The sequence below is a fragment of the Triturus cristatus genome, chromosome 3_1 (assembly GCF_964204655.1).
Source record: "Triturus cristatus chromosome 3_1, aTriCri1.1, whole genome shotgun sequence".
Classification (NCBI taxonomy): domain Eukaryota; kingdom Metazoa; phylum Chordata; class Amphibia; order Caudata; family Salamandridae; genus Triturus; species Triturus cristatus.
The window spans coordinates 687,723,695-687,738,589 of record NC_140583.1 but is presented as its reverse complement, the minus strand read 5'-3'; positions in this window follow the sequence as shown (position 1 = coordinate 687,738,589).

Genomic DNA, 14,895 nt, shown 5'->3' with positions numbered 1-14,895 from the left:
AGGTTGAAGTGGGCACCGGGGAGAGGAACTGGGCAACAGGGACTCAAAGCTCAGCTGATGCCCAAATGAGTGCAGAGATGTGTATGTGCAGTAGAGACAATTGTTGTGGTGGGGTCAGTACATGGCTGATGGGAGGCACCAGATACCAGGTACGGGAGAACAGCTGCTAATCAGCAGCAGTCCACCAGCTGGAATGGTGTCAGAATGCTGCAAAGTCCCGGTAAAACTGTTATCGTGCAGTCAGGCTTCTTACTTCTTGATAGTTTGATCATTACTGAGGTAGAGGAATTGTTCCCCCATTGCTACTGTAGGAAGAGTCTATCCCCAATTCCAGCTTCAATTATGGCAAAAGCCAGACTTGGGCACTCATGGTGGCTCCTAGAATGGGTCACAGGCTTCTTAGAGGACTCATGACATATAAGACCTCAATTGGAACTAAGCAAGGACATGGAACAAGGACTGGTTGCTTGCCAACCATTGGCTTTGGGTGCCTGTGTATGGCTGCTTGGATGGTCTGTTGAGTTGCCTTCTAGATTGCCCCAAAAAAAGTCCTGCATTGGATAATCTACATGATAAGTGTCAAGTGTCTGCTTAAATTGTTCCCAATTAGGAGGAAATACAAATCTGAAAATATCTCCCCAGGCAATCTTATGGATCTTGATTGAAGATGAAGATCAGAAATGAAAAGAATAGCAAAGCACCAAACTACTTCTGAATACAAAGAAAACACCACATTCCAGATGGAGAATCCAACAAAGAGCCAAAATCAGCGACAGAAATGGAAGCAAGGAACCAGAAACACATTAAAAATTAAGGGAACAAATCTGTTGCAACACACCCTTCACTCAAAACTCCCTCCTTTTATATAGCTCAAACTAGGCATGGGTGATATATCATATACACCGAACCGATCTCCCTTAATTTCTAGTGTTTCACTCTACAATTTTTACGTGAAATGCCTAAGATTGCAATATTACACCATGCGTTGCATAATTGAGACTTTGTCTGGCTAGAAACCCTATTGTGGGAGCATGAGAAGAATGCATTAAATATTTTTTGATTTTTTTAGAGTGAAATGCAGCCCTGAGCCAAAAATGGACATAAGGAGGCATTTTACGCCCTCCCCCCCCCCAAAAAAAGTGCAAAATGCCTAAGCCAGCATTTCTCGTAATAACACATATCTTTGTGTCATTTAGTGGGCATTTTTCCTAATTTCCTCGAAGCATATTGCAAAAATGATGCCAAGGCCTACTTCTAACAGGAGCTGATGGCCAGTAGTATGCGACTTTACTTCTTCTTGGATTATGATCTTCAGATAACATACTATTGATAGATCACCATCTTGAGAAAGGCATATTATTAGACTTGACAATGCCATCGTTCTGGAAATCCTGACATTCATAGGGTGAGCAATGAAGCTCAAGTTTGAAATCTTTCACCCAACTCTGTATTCCATGATCCTGTTGCTGCCATTCTTGCCATGCACTCCAACAACTCATGTAACACATGAGTTAGTGGCCTGATAGTTAGGTCAGGGGTTCCTGAGTTTGGGTCTGCTATGTCTGTGTTGGTTTTTAAATGTGAGCCAAAAACAAAAGACAAAACAGCTACCTTTGATGTAAAACAGGAAAGAGACAAAGAAGCAGAGATGTACATCTGAGGCTGTATTACAGAACATGCTCCAGGAGCGCAACAGGCATGTGCGCCTGTTTTGCATGCCCCAGGGGCACGTTTGTATTACAGAAAGGGCAGCATATGCTTGTGCAGCCCCTTCTGTAATACTGTACGCGCTGGTGCACATACAGTACCAGTGTTTTCTCAAGGAGGCATTCCCTTATTTTCAAGGGGGCGTGGTGGCCCCATGCAAATTGGGGAATTCTTTTGCCTCTGCACCTGAGCTGTATTACAGATGTGGGCGCAGAGGCAAGGAACCTGTCTGGAGGCGCTCTGACAGTGCGCCCCCTGATGGAAGCCCTCTTGAGGGGGTAAAAGGAGTCCTATGGACCCCCAAGACATACCCTTTCAAGCAGGTGCAGTCACTCATTGCACCCATTTCTCTACACTCTTGAAAGTGCAGGAGGGTTGCCGCCTGCACAGAGAAACACAGAGCAACTTTTAAACAGCTGCTCTGTATTTCTCTTGAATGCACTGACCTGGGGGCAGCTCATTCTACATGATGGGGTGCACTTTTGCTGTTTACACCTGCTTAAAGGTGCACCATGGCACAAAGAGGAAAAGTGCACCCTATCTATAATACCGCCCCTGGTGGCTAAGTTTCAAACTGTGAAACCAGAAAACCTGTAATCAATGATGGCTTCTCTGAGTGTCCTAATTGTGCGATCCTAGGCAAACATTTTATTTCAGAGCCTTTTTTAACTTTATTATCACATATAAGAGCACTCTAAAAAACTTTAGTTCAGGATGTGTGCAGTAGAAACACCTCTTATGATTGATTTGTCAACAATAAGAATCTAGGCCACCTTTAGGGTGTATATGACTACATTAGGGTGTACTTGAAAGTCCTGGGGGCCAATCACAAACTGCAATTAGTAGTACAGTTGCGGTACAACCATACTGCAAAATGCTATTCACAAACTGCCCTTCTAAATTACAACTGTTTTTTGAATTAGTACTTTAGAAGTGGAGCTTGTGAATAGCATGGCATACTCCATTAGTACTACTACCTTAGTACTACAACTGTACAACAAAATATAATTTGTGAATAGACCCCCAGGTCCTTCATTTGGTGGAGACATGTAAGTAACACCTTTGGAGTAAATTTAAAACTTTTAAACTTCGCAAAAGGGTAAATTACTCAAAATTGGAAGTTACTTTTGTGAATCAGGCCCATGTGGTGACTGGTTTACCCAAATTAGTACATCTGCACCCATAGAAGTACTCCTTGAATGGTTTCAAATGTACTATTGTAGGAACTTGGGTAATTAGTTGTGCAGGATGTGAGGCCTTCGCAAATAATAGGTTGTCAATTTACCCTTAAAGGGAACCATGCACCCCACTGTAGCACTTGACTCTCCCATGGTAGCGAAGCAGAGCGGTCCACGGCCTACTCAATGGGAGTAGTGTGGGCTAGTAATCACCATTGGCTGGCACATAATAATAACAGTCAATAAATCATTGTCCAGTCTGTGATTTTTCTTTAGAAAAGCAAAGTACATTTATTATACACAAACTACTAAATACCACATATTAATTTACAAATATATACATACGGCAGATCAAAAATACTTTGGATTATATTATGACATTGCATTTGACCTCAAAGGGTCATGACCCACAGATTCACAGTGCCCTCCCCCACCTATACCCACACAATAACACATTACAATATATGAGGGTATCACTTTAGTTAAAACAGGCATATTGGCTTTTTACAAGGGTTCTCCATATTACAAGAACAACAAACCACAGGTTAAAAACACCATCATTTTGTAAGTAAATGCAAAAATCAATAATAACCATGCATAGATGCAATTATTAATGTCAATAAAACCTATCAACCTTAATCGGTGATCACTGTCAACATAATTCTATCAATAAAGCATGTTAAAATGACCATAGAATGTACTTATGTACTTTTTATATACTTTCAGACTTTATAAAATGCAATCATAAGAGTAGCCCCTAGAAGGTTATACTTTTAGGCCAAATAAAATGCATCCATAGAAGCAGCTCCTAGAGGGTGCTGAACTTCAGTTATAGAGCAAAAGCTTTAGGAGTGCCTAAAAAAATGTGAAAATTCTAGCGGGTCATGGCTTCCTTGATCCACAAATGTAGAGTCAGTTATCAAAGATTACATCTGGGGGACTGCTGTAACTCCTACAGCCCCCCTGTATCACGTTCTAAAATTGTTGGTTGTACCACTGCCCTATTGGGCAAGAAAAGTATGCAAATTAGCCTTTCCTGAGGCAATAAGGGGCTCACCACTGAGGAAGCAGTGAATATTTTATTAGAAGCTCTCCTGCTGTAGTCAGGAGAGTTGTGTAGCTGTGCTTTTGTGTTCTATTTTGTTTTTTGTTTTTTTGGGGGGTGGCCAATCCTACCTGGGTACCTTAGATGCCTCCATTTGTTGGGAGCAGGGCAGGGAGCCCACACCCAACTAGCCTGGCCTGCTCCTCTCTGATGCAGAATCCTCCTTGCTGCTGCAGGAGCTGGCAGCTCTTCTCCACTGCCTGATCCTGGGCTATGGAGTTCCTTTATGGTGGCCACCCCTCTCCCCCCAGACACGAGCATGGGGAGTGGGAGACAGGCCCACAACCACTGGGGGGAGAGTGGCGGTTCTCCCCTTCTCTAACTTGTGGCAGACACCCAGGAAGGGGGTCCCGAGCCCTCTGGTGTAAAAGCCAGTGTGGGGTTTGGGGTCCTTAGGCCTCAGCAGCTCTGGTGAGGGGGGCACATGCACTCCCCTTTCCAGGGTTATACATTTAAAAGGCACCTTGTGGTGAAAAACAGGCCCTTGCCACCCTGTTGGTAATTGAAAGGAGATGTGGTGGAGCCCCATGTGATTGGATCCTCTCTGGGGTCACAGGTTTTAGAACTTTAAAAGGCCATAACTCAGGACCTGTTGAGTCGATGAGGATGATCTTGGGATTATTTTAATCCTAGCGTACCAGAATCTGTTTCAGTAGTCCTCCTTGCCTAAAAAGTGGTGTACCTTGCGTTGAGCTAGTTCCACTGGTTCCCTGGGCCAGCTTTCCTCCTGGCCTTTGTCTCTGGATGTAGAAGTCTAGGGCTTTCTCCCAACTTGTCCTCAACAGGTGTAAGGGGGCCAAACTGACTGGCCTTGAAGTGACCCACTAGTCTTGCGATCTACTGGAGCAAAAAACCATTGGTCCTTTCGGGCATCATGGGATTACTCTGTCATTACTTCGAAGACTAGGCTCAGACTTCCCGCTAGTGGGAGAATTGGTGGCTCCCCCACAGAGGAACCAGTGCTGTCTCTCGTGAAGAGACAGTTACAAGCTCAGTTAGCTTTCATAGCTCTGAAAGAAAAGAAGTTAGACCTAGCTAGAGGGAAGTGGGCAGAGGCAATAGCAAGAAAGAATGGTGCCAACGAAAATGAGGAAGATGCTGAGATATACAAGGGTGGTGGGCTTGATCCTAGGCTTCCCAAGGGATGGTTCCCAAGTATGTAGAGGAGTGCGACATTGAAAAATGGCTGGCTTCATTTGAAAGGGCCCTTAAGATGAGATGGGTCAACTCCGAATACTGGGCTTAACTCCTATGTAAGTTGATCCCAGTAGCTGGGAGGGAAAGAGGGGGACGAGGCAGAAACCTACTCCCACATGAGAAAATGTCTAGTCAGGAAATTTGGTCTCACCCCTGAGCAGTACAGGGAGGAGTTCAGGGACACCAGAAAGTAAACACATAGTTCTGGGTGGATTTTGTAGACATCTCTGTGAAGTACTTATGAGGGGCTGTACAATTTATTTCTTAAAGAGCACATCCTGAGCACATTCTGACTCATTGCAAGAAAAGATACACCAGTATCGAGTGAACTCTAACCTGTCTGGGTTCAAGGACCTGGTGTAGGCAGCTACTGAGTTGGTAAGAACCGGAGTTTACGATCAACACCAGGGGGTGATCAGAAGAAAGGAGGACAGATTCCCCCAAGGAAAGGCCCAGGTAAGAGATGGTCAAAAATCAAAAGAGTGCTCTAAAAATCACAAGCACCTGCACAGGGGGGAGAGATCCAGAGTCAATCCACTTTCAAGGGTAGGGGTTTCAGGGGAAGTCCTTTGACACTGAAAAGGCAGGAACGTTCCTTTACCTTATGAAGGAAGGAAAGTATTATGAGGAGAAGCTGTCTGCCAAAGTGGAGGGGTTTTGCAGCTCCTTTGCAACATATCAGGACAGTGGCAAAACAGGGGACAAGCAAACGGCTTCATTGAAACCACTGACAGTGGTTCGGACTCCCTTTGAGAGGGAGAGGGAGGGGGTGGACATTGTTGGTCCCCTAGCATCTGCATCAGGTAAATTAATATATCTTAGTGGTAGTGAACCATGCACAAGAAATCCTGAAGCAATACCCCTCAGGACAGTCACTGCTCCATTAGTGGCTGGGTCCCTACTTGGTGTGTTTACCAGAGTGGGTTTGCCAAGGCATACATTTTATGTCTGGCTATCTGAAGGAGATGTGGGAGGAATGTGATGTTACCTACAAGTTCACCACCCCATACCATTCCCAGACTAATGGTGTGGTGGAAAGGTTAAATAAGACCCTGAAGAGCATGATCGTGAGTTAGTCTGAGAAACTCAGGAGAATACAAAACCTTCCTCTCCCATACCTACTGTTTGCATACAGGGAGGTCCTACAAAAAAGAGATTGAATCAGCCCTTTTACTTTGTTGTTTGCGTACCCTGTAAGAGGACCATTGTGTCTGGTGGGAGAGTCTTGGGAAAAGCCTTTCAAGGAAGCCATGGACAATGTGCTGGACTATGTACTAGGCCTGAGATCTCACATGGCAGAGTATATGTACAGAGCAAGCAAAACACTGGAGGCCACCCAAGAGCTCATGAAGCTCCGGTATAACCAAACGGCCACTCTGCATGGCTACACTCTCATTGGTATGAGTGTTGGAGCCTGTAGCATCCTGGGCCATCCAGGACTGTAGTCTACACGATTCTAGAGAAAAAGGGTGATGTTAGCTACTTGGCAGACCTTAACGGTCCGGGGAATCCTCATAGGTCAGTAGGTTTAAACTCCACCAAGAAAGGACAGACATGACTTCGACTGGACCTTATATTGTGATTATGGCCTCATTACTAGTGGTAGGTACCTACCTACACCTAGTAATAAATCTCATTCCAACCGACAATTTGTGCTTCTAGGTGCTAGTTTCACCTAAAACTGAAAAAAATGTATATCTCCATTTCTAATGATTGGGCTTTTGTAATTTTTGTTTCATTTTTTTAACTAATATTTACTCTATTTTTCTACATTGGTTTGTGATTTTTCATGTGTTCTGTTTTTACTTTATCACTGTTTGTGTGCTGTATAAATACTTTACCCATTGACTCTAAGTTAAACCTGACTGCTTTTGTGCCAAACTACTAGAGAGTTAAACACAGGTTAATTTATTGACTTCTGTGGGTCACCCTGACAAGGATTTGTTTATTTAAGTGAAGCTTCCACGCCCCTGAACTAATAACACAATTTCTGACATAAAGGAGTTGTGGAAAATTAGTAAAATATTAATCAATACAACACATTAAATATTTGAAATGCAATTTTAACACTATTAATTTAACTTAAATACCTTGAAGAGAAAGAAAAACAACAAGAACCTTAAAAAACTAAATGGATAACATTTAATGCACTTTAGCAGTCATGTGACCTTCTCTTTCTTATTGTTTCAGTTATTAAGCAAACAAGAACAACACCATCAATAGTGCATCATGTAGCTGGCATGCAGTAAATAGATTTCTGGGCACATCTCACATACAAACTTCAAATACAAACCAGGATTTTATTCAAGAGACCTGGGTAACATCAGAAGGGGTTCAGGTACAGGATCCCATGCATAAAAGGATCTAAAGTAGGTTAATATGAAAGTGTATTTCTGTATCCAGAATTTAAGACAATTAGCACAGATACCCTATATGGTTGTACATGCTTACTGCTGATTATCTACACCATTTGCCTCTATGTCAACAAAGTAATGGCAACATACTTCCCAGGTGTAATTTAGCGCTGATGTGGCAGATGTGAGGCTGGAAAATGTCTCACTGTATTAATTGCATGTGGCAGTTTCTTGAAGTAAGTCTATTGAGAATGGCAAACATTCATACAGTCTTAATCACTTGGCTGCTAAGCCTTTGCCCCCAGAAATACTAAGCTGTTTCTTAATGTTTGGGACACTTAGGGGCAGGTTTACTACTTCTGGCGCATCTCTGCTAATCAGCAGGGATGCGCCAGAAGAGTTGCGACACATCTGCCCACCCGTGCGCCACCACTGATGCGCCACATTTACAATGCAGCGCACCGTGGCGCACGGATGGGCAGATGCGTGTCGCATTCCCCCGCGGAAAGGCGGCGCATTGCTGGAGTTTGCGACGCAGCTCCAGCAAGGCCTGTGGTGCCCCTATCCCTAACATGCTACATCAATCCTTACACTTGCTTCAAGCAGGCGCAGGGTTTTGACGCAGCATGGCCGTAAAAGTGACTGAGTGAAATCTTGTAGATTTCACTCAGCTACTTTTTGGAGGCGTTCCTGTGCAGGAACGCCCCCACCGTGCAGGATCGCCCACATGTGGCGCAGGGCATTACAATGTGACGCATCTCCCTAGATGCATCACGTTGTAAATAGCCCACAGAATGACGCTGGCTTTGCGCCGCTGCCGCGTCACAAAAGTGACGCAACGGCGGCGCAAATCTGGCGTAAGGGGCTTGTAAATTTGCCCCTTAGTGCTTAAGACTAACTTTTTTCCACAACAGGTATTCAAGCCAACGTTGTGTCCTTTATTTCACCACATCTTATAGAATCTTAAGGTCCCCAGGGTTTGTGGAAGAACCAAGCGAATAGCCAAAAAATAGTAATTTATGTTTATTTGTTTAATGGGAAAAAGTGTTGTGCAAGAAACTGTATGTTTCTGTTCCAAGACTACCATCATTGTAAGACTTCCAATATTAAGATCACCATCTTCCCAGCTTTTAGGAACAAGCTGGGTCATAATACAAAACAACATTTTTATCACAGTAGAAAGTGTCTAATGGGGTAAATACAACTTTAGCAGTCCTGCTGCGGGCCTACCTGCCAGCACCCTGCGGGAGGACTGCCAAAGCTGCACTCACATCCCTCGCTGGATTACGATTGTAATCCTTGGCGGGAGGGCAGTACTGCGGCCTGTCTAAAGGCCCATAGGTGAGCCACAGACAGGCACCGCCGTGATAACATTGCAGCACGTTCCTGCATGGTGTACTGTGCACCATGTGGGGCATGCCACACCATGCAGGAACTGGGTCGCACATTTGCAGGGAGCACAACATGTGCCCACCCGCATCTTTCCTGAGGCTCTGGAGCGGCAGGAGGGCCCTGTTAGTGCCCCCTTTGCTGCCTCACTGCCAGCCTTTCCATGGCAGGCTCACAGTGATGAAAAGGCTGGCGGTGAAGCAACTTGTAATATGCTCAGTGGTGCTGCAGTGGCACCTCCACCATGATACTCAGCCTAACATCTATGCCACCGCTACGGGATCCAGCATTCCCGCTGACTGCAGTGATTCAGTGGTGGTCCAACTGCCAAACTCGGAATATGGCAGGCGGGCGGACCGCCAGTCTGGCGGCTCGTAGACCTCCACCACAGATTCAGTAGTGCATGTAGGGCAGGGTGCATTGTAATTAAAATGTTGGACAAGTACTCCTAAGTTTTACATGTTCAAATAGTGAAAACCGTTTTTCAGTACTGTGAGGCCTACCTCTCCCATAGGATAACATTTGGTTATCTTATTACATTTAGTAAGTGCTAACTTTGTTTGGGAGAAGGTAGAAATCTCATGTTTGTTGTCTAAGGAATTGTAATTTAAAACTGACAAAGTAGAATTTTAAGTTACAATTCCGAAAATGCAATTAAAAAAAAATTACATTTACCTGTTCTCATCATTTGAAGCCTGCAGTCTGCTTCCCGGGTCATATGACAAGGTGTAATTGGCAGTTGGCCTCTGTGTATTTCTCCCAGATAGTCACATAAAAGGGGGACTGGGTGTTTGCAGGTTTGACCAGCCTGACAGGATGGGAGGGGTGGAGCTGTTTACATTCCTACTTGCACTTCAAAGAAGCTGCCTCAGTCCACACATAAAGAAGTTCATACTAACTTTTTGTGCTCCCAGGCATCTTAATAACATGGCAGGAAGGAAGGACTCTTCAGTACACTCATGCACCTGTCGATACTACAGAAGCAGATATGCTCTGCTGCCAGAGAACTGCTCTGCTGCTAAAGACCGGCACTGGTGCCTGATAAAGAAGATTGTACCTGCATCCTTCATCCCAAAGTTCCTAAAGTGACTTCAAGGGGCTTGGCTGGGAATGAATACCACCAGACTGTGAATCCCAGGAGCCTTCCACCCTGTCCAGCCTCACCTGCCGCAACTTCACCAGTGCTATAAAGTGCATTTCAGAAGCCCATGGTGGGGGCTATATATATAACTGTTTCCTGGCTACAAACAGTGACCCAAAAACAAAGAAAAAAAAAAGAGCTGGAGAAGATGCTGGAGTATAAAATATAGCGCTCCCCCTGACAGCGTTGCTTGGATATTTGCCGGCGACAGACAGAAAATTAGTGGCTATGCTTTTGTTGCTGGCCAAGCAGTGGATAGCAATGCGTTGGGGCTATTGCAGGTGTCCACGTGCTGCTGGCTGGCTTAAGGACGCGGCGTTCTGCCATGGTCAGCCGTCTGACTATTTGGAACTCATGCTCGTACCTGCTCACCCTAGGGTAATTTGGGAACCGTCACAGAGATGTCTTCATTCCTACCCCCAGGTTCAAGATGAGCCTACCCCTCCAGCCTAAATGACTGTTGTACTATGGATATGACCTACTTGAACACAGGTAGCGCGAGTAAGTAAGCTTACAAGCACACTCCTTTGGGAATCCGGGGTCCCCTCCCCTCTTTCCTCCCGCCTGTACCCTCCTACTTTTTCCCCTTGTTCCCCCTGGCTTCTATTGCTGGGGTTGCAACATTATATTGGAACTGGGGCACTAGCGCAAACCACTTGGGCAAATGGTTGAAGGCAAGTAAAATTGATAAATGGATGCCATTGGTCGACCATATCAGTGCCATCCTAGCATCTGTCAAACTGTAAGTGAATGCGCAAATGTTGCAACGTGTTTATAGTTTTAATCAATAAAAATAAAATTAAAATAAATAAAGAACCCTTCGCTCCTTGGAGCTGCGCGTTCTGCCGCGATTGGCAGTCATAATGATGACTGGCCATCTTTACTATCTCTTAAAGGACAACTAATCAAAGTGACCCTACATGGGATACTCGTGACGGAGTATCAAGGAGCTAATATAGCCCCCAGTGGCCTGATGTTCACCAATATGCCACGCATCTTTCTGAAAGACCCCTTTTTTCGAGAAAGACTGGTTCCTGGTAGCATGAAAATGCACCAGGGACTAGTTGATACCGATAATAAACACTGCCAAAATATTGGCTGATGCACTCACCATTAAAATCAACATGGCAGAGAATGCGTTAAAGATAGGAATCCATCTTGATTTCTAAAATTAAACTAGCAGAAATGAATAGCGAAATAAATGAGAATAAAGATCATTTGTTGAAACAGAAACTCAACAAATAACAAAAAGACATCAAAATATCTGAGAAAGAAAAAGTCTATCAATGAATTCCAATTGGAGTGTGGATCTTCGCACACCTGGTGCAATAAAAGTTCAAAGAGTAATATTAATTTTGGGTGCCTGGTAGGTTAACCCTCCTGGACATAAGGGTGGGATAAATCTGGGTGTTGCGCTATCTCCCGTGGGAGTAGCGTCTCATGCTCAGCTCTCCTGAATTATGAGCTTTCAAAAACATTTACTAAACCGTAATATGATTGTTCGTTCTTTTAATTACTTTGCGATTTCATACTATTATATTCATATTTCTGTCCAATGCATTTCGGTCTTGCCCTTCATCCACATTTAAACGCGGACGCTTTGTCGAAGACCGGTTTCCACCACGGCACAGTTTGTCATCTATCGTCTACAAGTTGAACGTCAGTAACAATCGGGTCACTCCGTTTTTTCACTTCAGAATGCAAGTCCCCTGATGAAGGGCAAGCCCGAAATGCATTGGGGGGAAATATGTAAAAGAAAACTTATACTATGAATATAATAGTATGAAATCACAAAGAAATCAAAGAAATTAAAAGAATGAACAATCATATTACGGTTTTGTACATTTTCTTGAAAGCTCATACTTCAGGAGTGCTGAGTAGGAGATGCTACTCCCACCGGAGATAACGCAACATCCAAAGAAAAAGTCTACCCATATTTACAGAAAGACCTTGTTGAAGGGGAAGAACCCTCTCCCTTGGATGAGAGTTGCTCATCACGCAGACGGAATTTGTCATTCAGTATCAGTTCCAGTCTGGGTAGCAGGGGCGGTAATGAATCCCGCCAGACCCACTAATTCCAACTCCCACCCCCATTGATGGGCTATGGATTACCCCTGTATCAGGGCTCCCCAATTGGATGGCACCCTCCTTATCACATGTTCCAACAAGGACCATTACAAGATGGTCCACAACCTCTCTACCAGCCTTTTTTAGGCAGAGGTTGGGGCAGAGGGAGAGGAAGAAGAAGAGGTCATCGAAACAAACGTACAGTGGCAAGAAACGACAGCGGAAACATCATGATAATCACTGAGGCAGACCAAGAAAAGCAAATAGTTAATCTTTCAGCAAGAGAAGTAACCTCAACAGAGATCAAAGTCCTTGAGAAAGGTCTAGACTTTGTCCCGACTCCTAGAGACAACCTTTTTTACACTACATAAGAACTGCACAGGTTCTTTAGGAAGAAACATCTACATGCGTTCTTCCAGGACAAACCAGCCATAAACACGATGGACTCAGGTTTATACAACTCGTCCACATTCACCCCGATATTAGGGATGGTTCCCATTGAAGTGATCACCTTTGAGCAAGCTGTCTTGAATGGGTTTACCAACTTTCCCAACAAACGACACTTCAATAACATGTCCACGCGTGAGTCTATGGCCATAAAAACACCTGGGTAACAACACCTCCATCACCAAAAAAACAGCAGATAAGGGAAGGGAATTTTTTATTATGAACACTGAGGATTATGTGACAGAATGCTTACATCAACTAGCCAATCCCTCATACTATACACCAATCATAACTGACCCCACTAAGAGGCTTAAGACCCAGATAGATTCCTTGGTCTTGTCTGCAGAGACTCACGGCTGGATCAGCAAGAAGGAATACGAGTTCATGATCAAAGAACACCCCAGGATCCCATATTTTTATACTTTGCACAAAATACATAAAGGGACCTCGCCTCCACCTAGTAGGCCCATAGTATTGGGCATATGGTCCTTGCCAGAACCCCCATCACAGTTCTGTGATCACTTTCTGCAACCATTAGTATCCAAGACCCCTTCATTTTTGCAAGACAGCAAAGATGTACTGAAAAAACCAGAGAACCTTGAGGTGGATGTGTCTATTGACCTACTAGTTACCTTAGATGTAGAAGCCCTCTATACCAACATCCCTCAAGACGCTACTTTAGAGCTAATTGAACAGATACTGCAAGCAGAGACCTGGACTTTCCCAACCCCCCTTTGTTTTATTTTGAAATGTGCTACCTTAGCACTAAAAGAAGTCTAGCCTGTTTATATATGGCCTACTTTGAGACACTTCACATCCTCAAAAATGATAATCCCTTCTTCGCCAGTATTATCATTTGGCGATGCGACATTGACGATATTCTAGTTCTGTAGTGAGGCGACTTGGAGACGTGCAAAAGATTCTGCGAGTGGGTGAATACACTCAATCAATTTATGAGAATCGCCAATAGCACAGATTCCATCAAGAAAGGGGGACAATGCGCCACTACCTACAAAAAACGGACTGATTGCAAGAGCCTTCTGAGATACGACAAACACCACCCAAAACATTTTAACAATCTATTGTTTGGACAGTTTCTAGGGCGTTGCAGTAACTGTAGTACCACCAAAGACTACAAAGAACAGGCAGCAACCCTTCCCACCAAATTGATTAATTGTAAATACCCTCCCAAGGTAGTAGAACTGGCATGCAAAAGAGCCAGAAACAACAATAGGAGGCCGTCCTAGAAGCAAGCAACTGCCAAGAAAATGAAGTCTAGACATGTGTCACATCTTTCACTCCCCACTCCACCCAGATCAAATGAATCATAAAAAACACTGGTCCATACTACGCACAGGCAGCCTATCTCTAGCAGCATGCTTCGCCTTCAAGTGCACTACTAACCTCAGAGACAATATTGTACACACTAGATCCAAAAATCTCAATAGGATATCTAACAACATGTTCCGGGGGCTTCCTCCAGTTAAGGGTCATTTTCCATGCAGGTAATGTAGTGTGTGCCACATGACCAGACCATCCAAAGAAATCCAGTTAAGTGCCACCAGTACATGGTCTCAAACATGTCACACAAATTGCAATACTAAGAATGGCATAGATACATCACATGTCCATGCCAGAAAAACTATATAGGCATGAATACCAGACAAGTTAAGAGAAGGATAACTAAACATTGCAGCAATGTCAGCTGCAGGAAGGACACTACCAAGATGAGTTCCCATTACAAAGAGAAGGGCCTTTCACCAGATGATTTAAACTGGATGATCTTAGAAGCTCATGCACATATAGACAAAGACAATCTGTTCTGCAAGGAACAACGCTGGATTTTCCACCTCTCCATGAATTTGAAAGGCCTCAATGATGATATACCTTGGAGTCAAGTTAAACTATAACCACCTTCACCTCGACCCCCCTGACACTACATTGATGCCCCTCTTTCCATCTCTCCTGTGGTGCCCCCTCAGGGCCTGCGATACCTGACACCGCCCCTGTTTTGCCACCCGTCCTCTAGCAGCTTTAATGCCCACGCCCTCTCTACCCCCCCGCATCCCTCTCTGACTCTGTGGCAATATCCCTGTGCCAGACGAGCCTTGACACTCCCAATATGTCACCTATTGGCCGATCCTGGCAACCTGTACTGGCCCTCCATTACATGCTTGTGACATCACTATTTCCTGTGAGCCATCCAGATCTTGACTTTAACAGGTTAATAGACCACTTGGCACAGCCCCCCATGACTCCCGGGGCCGTTTTGCCATCACTATTGTCTTCCAGGTCACTCTAAGATGGCCC